This window comes from Dipodomys spectabilis, unplaced genomic scaffold (assembly GCF_019054845.1).
Source record: "Dipodomys spectabilis isolate Male_0828 unplaced genomic scaffold, ASM1905484v1 ptg000409l, whole genome shotgun sequence".
Taxonomy (NCBI): domain Eukaryota; kingdom Metazoa; phylum Chordata; class Mammalia; order Rodentia; family Heteromyidae; genus Dipodomys; species Dipodomys spectabilis.
Genome location: NW_024871086.1, coordinates 532,979 through 541,317, shown reverse-complemented (window position 1 = coordinate 541,317; position 8,339 = coordinate 532,979). Strand labels below are relative to the sequence as shown.

The window sequence follows — 8,339 nt, the reverse complement described above, 5'->3', positions numbered from 1 at the left end:
CTGATAAAATTGTAGATTTGGTTCTTAGGTGACTTCATTTATTAAATAATCATCAGTGAACACATAGTAATGGTGGGAAGAGAGGAAAGAAGACTAGTTTATATTATTTTAGGGATGGGCATCTGCAAAGTGAACAAGTGCTCCCATGGGCCACAGCCTGAACAGTTTTGCTGTTACTTATTCTCTTGTAAACTATAATCAAATACATATTAGTAATTACATTAATATATAACAACGTAATATATAATATGGAATAATTACAGTTATTAGAGATTATATTTATTTGATTATATTTGTTGTAGAATCCATTGCTGCATATTGTAGAAACAGTAAAGAAGGGCTGGCTAGAGCATCAACATGCTGAAGGCAATAGAAAGCAATATCAAGTACTTGCTACAGCAACATATACTGTATACTAAGATTGAAATGATGCAGAGATTAGCATGTCTCCTGTATAAGGATGACAAACAAATTGCTGGAGCATTCCATATTTTAAAATATTCCAAATGTATGGCTATATGGCAAGAAAAGGAACAATCAAATATTTAGAGCCAAACTCTCAATTTCTAGAAGTCTGGGACCACTTAGAATATAAAGAAATGCCTATATATACTTTAATAGCTCCTAAGAGATTATTGTTTGTCTCCTTAGTCCATATGTAAGGAACTCATTTAGTGTGCAGAGCAGTTTTGTAGTTGTAGGAGATATTGTGAGATATAACAGAGCCTGAAGTAAACCTACTGAGGTGTAAAGGTAAGGAGAAGTGATACTATGTCTTAGGATAATAAAGATTTGTTATTGTTTCTGTATTGGTGGAGGTGACAATGGATGGGGTGGGAAAATTGTGGTTGAGGTCAGAGTGGAGGCAGAGATTTCTTTCCAGGAGAGGGTAGTTGAACACCTGGCTGATGGTGGGGGTGATAAAGGCATAAGCTGAAAAAAATGAGCCACAGGAATGTTGATGACTGTGGGAGCACTGAGGAAAGGGAGAAGCTGGAAATAACTTTTAGGTCTATACTTTAGAGCAGTGAGTCTTCCTTTGCCACATGAGTTTGAGGCATACAGAAAAGGAAAGAAATTACCATAGTATCGAATATGTTCTACAAAGATAAAAAGAACAGTTAACATCAAACTACAGCAGCATTCATCATGTTCACAAATCCATTTTGTCTTCCTAGGTACCGAACTATATTTTCAGTCCTTTCTTGGAGCTAGGTAAAATAATATGGTTAATTTCTAGACAAAGGCACATAGGTGTAAATGGTATATGCTATTTCCAGCTCAATCCATAAAATCCTCTTATTTTATTCCCCAGCATCGGTTCTGTGGCGAAGTTGGAAACTACATATTCCAAATGTTAAACTGCAATATGGAAGAATCTTGTCTCTGTAAGTCACCATTTAGATGAATGAGAGCTTTCCTGAATAGCTATGTAACCAACTGAACTATGACTTAAAGTACAAATTAATCTTTATTATTTTAACCATGATGAATATAGTGTGTGTTTAACCAGAATAGCCAGTGACACAAATACTTTGTATTAAGCAATTTTATGTTTAATGTAGCATCTGTTTAATGGATGGGCTAGCCCTAAAATCAAACTTCATTTACACTCTGCTTGGAATAACCCGTGATATCATGGGTTATTGTTCCAATAGAATTTTAGAATCTTTTCCTGTTTACTCTCCTATTTTGCCATCTTAGTTGGTAAATTCTGGTGGTTAGATTTTAAACTAGAAAACTTCATGGTGTATTTTGTCTATTACTTTCTTATTTGAAAAAATCCTTTAACAGGTAAAAGAGGCTTGAAGTATAGAACTTATTTCACAATTTCTTGTCTGATATACTACTGGGTGTGTTAACAAATATAGTTTAGAGCCTCTCTTATTTTTTCTTTATTTGACAGCCAGTAAATTTTCTGGTACTGTTCCATCTATGACTTCATAAATTGGAAATGTGGTCAGAAAGAGAAAAACATTATGATTTAGGAACTCATTCTGCAACAAGATTTTCACCCAAGGTTTCATTGGAATTATGGTCTATATGTAGAATCTGCCTTTATGGTTTAATGTTGAAATCTGAAATGAAAGAATTAACTATGAGTGTACTTTTGAAATCTCATTATTTTCATTATAGATTGAGTAATAACAGGCAACATTCTGATTATAGAAACTAGGTAGAAGTGATGTCTATAAACTAGATTGCTAACCTTAGTTTTTGTCACTTTGTGTTTCCATTGAATGAAATTTTGTTGTGCTGGAAAGTGGCAGCTAAGATACAGCTTAAACATTTTTCCAATATGAATCTGTATTACATTTGTGATTTTTGTGCTAGTGGATATTGAAACTGGTATCTTAAGCATGCTAGATAAGCATTGTCATTAAGCTATATCTCTAATCCTTTATTTATATATAGATATATAGATATAGATATATGAACATTTAAAACAGAAGCAACACAGAAGAGTATAAAAGTGAAGTGCATCTCAAAACCTACCAAGAAAGAACTGTTAAAATTCTGAAGCAGATTTTTATGCCTTCTTTATTTCCGTACACAAAATAGTCCTCAGACATAGATACAAACACACATATAAATGGAATCAAAATACAGATTTTTGTAATTTACAATTTTACTCACAAGCCTGAAATGTGATTGTCTCATGTCAATAAATAAGAATCACTTTAAAAACGCTATGAAATTATCTTTTATAGAAAATACTATAATATAACTAGTGTAGAACACTGAGGTTTCTAGTTTTCACCATTGTGAGAAATATTGCCATTAACTAATGTGTGTATGTTTGGGTTTTTGTGAGTAGTGTAAATTACCATAGTGAATTTGCTTGGAGGGAGGCAAACACATTTAATATTTCTAAATTTAATAGTATTTGAAAGAGTGTACCTATTATGGTCAATGAATAAGAAAGGCAGTAGAGAGGATAGTGCCTACCATTATAGAAACTGAAATGAAGAAGTTCATGATCCTCTTTCATGATAAGTGAAAATTACCTGAAATAAGTGATTGAATTTTTGCTGTTTCTAAAAGCTATTCTGACTACTGAATTCCAATGTCAGACAAGATTTCCTGATACACAGGAAATGAAACTAATATGTAAATGTAGTGTAGGTAGAAAGACAAGAAAAATTTTTGTTGGAGTAGGATAACTGCATAACTTGTTTACATTCAGTCCTCTTCTCTTATTCTGAGATGATCTTGTGGAATCTGAGATTACACCTGAGGTACTATCAGGATTTGTGAGGTTCTCTGTGAGTTCCTCACATATTGTATCTGATTGACTCATTGTTGTTTTACTTCCATGTGAAGAAGCTAGTAGCCTTTACTTTTTCATTTCCTTCTCTTTTTTCTTCTGCCTGTGTTAGCTGAAAAATACTCTGAAATGTTGAATCAGAATTTGGAGGAGAGTTAAGTTTGAGAAACTAGGTTTGAGAGTCTTTATTATAGCAGCATTGATAACAAGAAAAACAAATTAGAAAACTAAGGGATCATCACTGGTTTGTCTTTTGCTTTCTGAAGATTTGATGCGTAACACCTCTGCATTGTGTAATGTGATTTTTAGATCCAGGCTCTCTTGTAGCATCCAGGGTTGTATTCTAAAATGCCTCAGCTCAGAAGAGAGACACATTTCCTATTGCTTATAATTTGTTCTGCTTTCAGTCCATGTTCACATGATATCACCCTTATTACATGGAAACAGGAAAACTGAGTCAGCACAAAGATAGTAAGGACAACTGTATGTAGAAATAAGGCCTGGAGTCCTTTCACATCTCTATGGCTAACTGGTGTGTGAACTTGACAAGATTGTCAATGATTTAGTACCTTAGCTTTCATGTTTATAAAATAATGATAAGAATATGTCTTTTTACAAAAGATTATTTCATAGTTTTTAAAAGTGATTCTTATTTACTGACATGAAACAGGTGCATTTCAGGTTGTTGAATAAGTGACTATATGTAAAGGCCCATAGCATATTCTTTTTTGGGGGGGGGACAGGGGATCTGATCGTGAGGCCTTACCTCTGCGCCTCGGTGCTGTCCCTCAGTTCTTCAGCTCAAGGCTAGCACTCTACCACTTGGGCCACAGCACCTCTTCTGGCTTTTTTTCTTTTTGCTTATGTGGTGCTGATGAATCGAACCCAGGGCCTCATGCATGCAAGGTGAGCACCCTACCACTGAGCCACCATCCCAGCCCCCATAGCATATTGTTAAGAAGTGAACCCAGGTGCTGGTGGCTCACATGTATAAGCTTAGCTACTCAAGTGGTTCAGTCTAAGAATCATGGGGTTTGGAATAGAAAAAACTGAGATTCTTACCTTCAACTAATCAGAAAAATTTGGAAGTGAAGGTATGGTCAACTGAAACCTTCAGAATTCCAAGCCATGAGTTGAAGCTCAGTTCTAGCACAGGAAAAAAAAAGAGATATCTACTAGTATTAGTGGTAGTTGCACTGGGAATAGAATCATCAGTCAAGGCCATTGACATAAAAATACAGAGAATACCTTTAATTGGTACAAAGAACGTGTATAGGAATTTGAGAGAATCAGCTTACTTTTCATAAAGTTGAAAAAGTAACACTTCATGAAGAAAAATGCATTTGAGTAGGGTCCTAAAAATGTGCTCCTTTTTCACTAAATCTGTGAAGAAAAATGTAATTTGCCGAATAGGGTGCCAGAGGGAACAAGGCTATTGCTAAAGAAATTTGGTGAATTTTGACCTGAAATGCAGTGCCAATTAAGACAAATAGCAAGCTGATAAAAATTACAAATGAGGGCTAAGCAGGGACTGGTTAAGTATTGAGTGCTTGTTTAGCAATTACAAGAGGTTAATCCCAGCCTCACTCACACAAAAATTACAATTGAGCAGTCTATGATTTATAAATTAATGACTGTGGTCCTTGTTTTGCAATATGGGGAATGTGCTGTTCACAATGGAGAGAACCTTGCCCAGGCCAGTGAGGAGCTGTTCAAAATTTGAACTCCTCTATCCTGAACAGGGAAGTGAAGAAGCTTTGAAAGGGGAGTTTATACTTTTCTGACACTTGTAAGTACATGGATATATTTATTTCTACTTCCTCTAAGGGAGAACTTCTCTTAGCTCATTTTTCAGGACATAAGGAGTTAGAAATTACCCTGCTTATGGAACCAGACTTATTCTCACTTTTTCTTTATTTCAGAGCTCAGTTTCTGACATTTGTATTTGCTTTTTATTTGAGGGCTTGTGAAATTTTACCTCTTTGGTTTGCTTGACTTAATCGCCCATTTTAGATCATGGATCTGCTTTTTTCCCCTGATTTCAAGGCTTCCTATGGAAGTTGACTCCTGCGTCGTGGAACCCCTAGCCAAACAAAGCCCTGGATTCTCTTTTTAGCTTGATCCCAGGGGACCCTCAAGCAATGGAACTTTGGGATAATCTTTAAGAGTGAATATGGGGACAGACCAACTGTATTCCAAATTTGTGTTTGTCAGTGAATACTTGAATGACCTCATATAGGACACTCAGTGTATGTATGTCTCAGACTGTCTTACTTGAAAATTGGTGATAATAATCATAGTATCAGCCCCATGAGGTTATTGTTAGGGTTAAATTGAGTAAAACTATGTCTAGAAAATCACTTCTTAATAATGTTAATGTGTTACAATTTATTATCTACTGTAGGAGGTTCCTGTGGGCACAGGAAGAGCAACATTAATTTGACCTAGCGGAGCAAAGAAGACCTTCAAAGAGATAATGATCTTTGAACATAATTTTGATCAACAGATCATTTCCTAAGGGATGCATTGAAGGGAAGGCAATCCAAAAAGAGAGAAAGCTGATGAAATGGTTCAGGTATGAAAAAATTAAGAAGTGTATTATGTGTGGGGCTCTGGATGAATTGTGGAAATGGGGTGAGGATGGAGAAGTTAGGGCATATGATGTAGCTGAAGAGGGGTGGTACAAAGGGAAACTGGGAAGGACTTTCAGGTTGAACCAGTGATTTGTAGTTTAGTTCTGGGGAAGCAGGATGCTAGTGACATTATTTAGGGAAATGACTATGATCAGGTTTGTAAGGTTCCTCTGGTTATAGTGTGAATGATCGATTGCATTGAGCTTGAATGTTGACCAGGAGTCACATTTAAGAAGTTATTTCATTTACTCATGGAGAGAAATTAATGTGAGTTTTATACAGTGGGCCATTAATATCAACTATGCTCCCTTTCCTTTGTTGTGGTGATAGTTGCAATTCTCATACATTGCTTTTGTTCCATGTAGTCATTAGTCATTAGTCAACATGAAAACCTTTATGCAAGCAAAGGATTTTAAAGTGTTGAAATGTATTTGACGTGGCACTGAAGCTTTAATTGTGGCTATGATTCAAATCACCCCAGAATTAGGTCCATCCTTTGCTTTACTTGTCCCACCATTAGTAGTATCCCTGGGTGAGTGACCTCTTGGCATTTTTCTGCATGTGTTGGTTGGATTTAGACAGATTTCATTAAACATTTAATTTTACTTGTTTTGCTTCAGGGTAAAGTCCAAAAGAACTCTGGATGTTTGCTCCTTCGCTCCCTCTTCAGCTAACCTATGATTATTGTCCTCAAGTAGATCCGTCTTTCACACATAGAGTCATTTAAAGAATTTCACCATCTTGGGGCTGGGAAGGTGGCTCAGTGGTAGAGTGCTTGCCTTGCATGCCTGAGGCCCTGGGTTCGAGTCCTCAGTACCACATAAGCAAAAAGAAATAAGCCAGTGGCACTGTGGCTCAACTGGTAGAGTGCTAGCCTTGAGCTGAAGAGCTGAGGGACAGCGCCCAGCTGTCCCTCAAAAAATTAAAGAAAGAATTTTACCATCTTTTGGTCTAACTCAGTGTTTGAGTCTATCAGTCTATCAAAAACTTTGTACAAGCTCTAAACAAGTCTGGAATTTGAAGTCACATTTCCTGTATAAACATTTTCTTTATTTATAAACTCATTCTTATTTGCTGTGTACTTCTGAAAAAATAGCATTAGCTATCTATGGTTTTAGACATTCTTTTTTTTTTTTCAGAACAGCTAGGAAAAAACTACAAATAATAAAACAAAATAATCTGTAACAGAGACTCTTTTTTTAATAAAAAGGAAAAACCCTCATTTCAGAGAGGTAAGATTGGTCAAGCATTTTAGGTAATGAGAAAGGGAATTTTTCTTAGCCAAACAGAAATGAGGGTTTTAGTGCTTTTAAGGGACCTCCAGAAAGTACTGGTGACTCCTCTTTGCTGTGATGTCTTCTGAGATTCTCTGAATATGTTAGAAAGATCCAAGTAATTAAAGATCTTCAGTGTCTCAGATGATAAGGATTATCACTAAACTTCCTTTTTCCCACCTATATTGCCAGCTTCTTTTAGAAAAAGTATGTGCATCTAGCGTTTAGAGGATCTTAAAGGAATAGGAGGGATTTCTTCACAAATCTGGACAAATTTAACATATGAATACAAAGCTCTATGTAATAGTACTGGGATAAATGTATAACTAAAGTAAAGAAGTAAAAATTTCCCCACGTGTTCTGTAGGTCAGTGAAATGTTAATGAATGTTCAGGCTAGTATGTGGAAAGATTATATGGTTAGGTGAGTTAGGGAATGCTGTACCCAACTTAAACAGAAAGCTAATGAAGATTATAGATAAAGAGGATTATAGATACCCAAAAGGAATAGATTTTCTGCTTATTTGATCACACAATGTTTTTCATGGGGTAGGTCAGAGGACAAGATGCTCCTCATTTAGAGCACTAAGAAAATGTTTGAGTACATAAAACTAAAATGTTTTAACAGGAATAAATTCTAGTTGAAACCAAATGCAGTGGGATACTGCAAAGCCATTGAAATTCAGGTTATTTTTGAGACATAAAAAATGAATATTCTTGGGCTGGGAAAGTGGCTTAGTGGTAGAGGGCTTGCCTTGCATGCCTGAGGCCCTGGGTTCATTTCCTCAGCACCACATAAGCAAAAAGAAAAAAGCTGGAAGTGGCACTGTGGCTCAAGTGGTAGAGTGCTAGCCTTGCGCTTTAGAGCTGAGGGACAGTGCCCAGGCCCAGAGTTCAGGCCCCCCGACTGGACCCCCCCCCCAAATGAGTATTCTTGAGGGACTTACTGGCTCTGAATTGCTGCGGGTGGCTTCAGGATATATTGTACTCTGACTCTTCCCATCACACTTAAACTAGACCTTACTTGTTTGGCACAGAGCATGAAGACGTCATGCTGGTTGTTGAGTATTTATCAACGACTTCTAGAGCCTTACCAAAAATTATATGTGTCTTCTGAAGTTGCACATGACATTGTAATCACTAATATTATTTACATGATGAAGTTA

General features: G+C 36.2%; 1 pseudogene; it reads left to right on the top strand.

The window, feature by feature from the left end:
* Positions 1-397: 397 nt before the first annotated feature.
* LOC122096983 lies at positions 398-495 on the top strand (annotated as a pseudogene).
* The last annotated feature ends 7,844 nt before the right edge of the window (positions 496-8,339 follow it).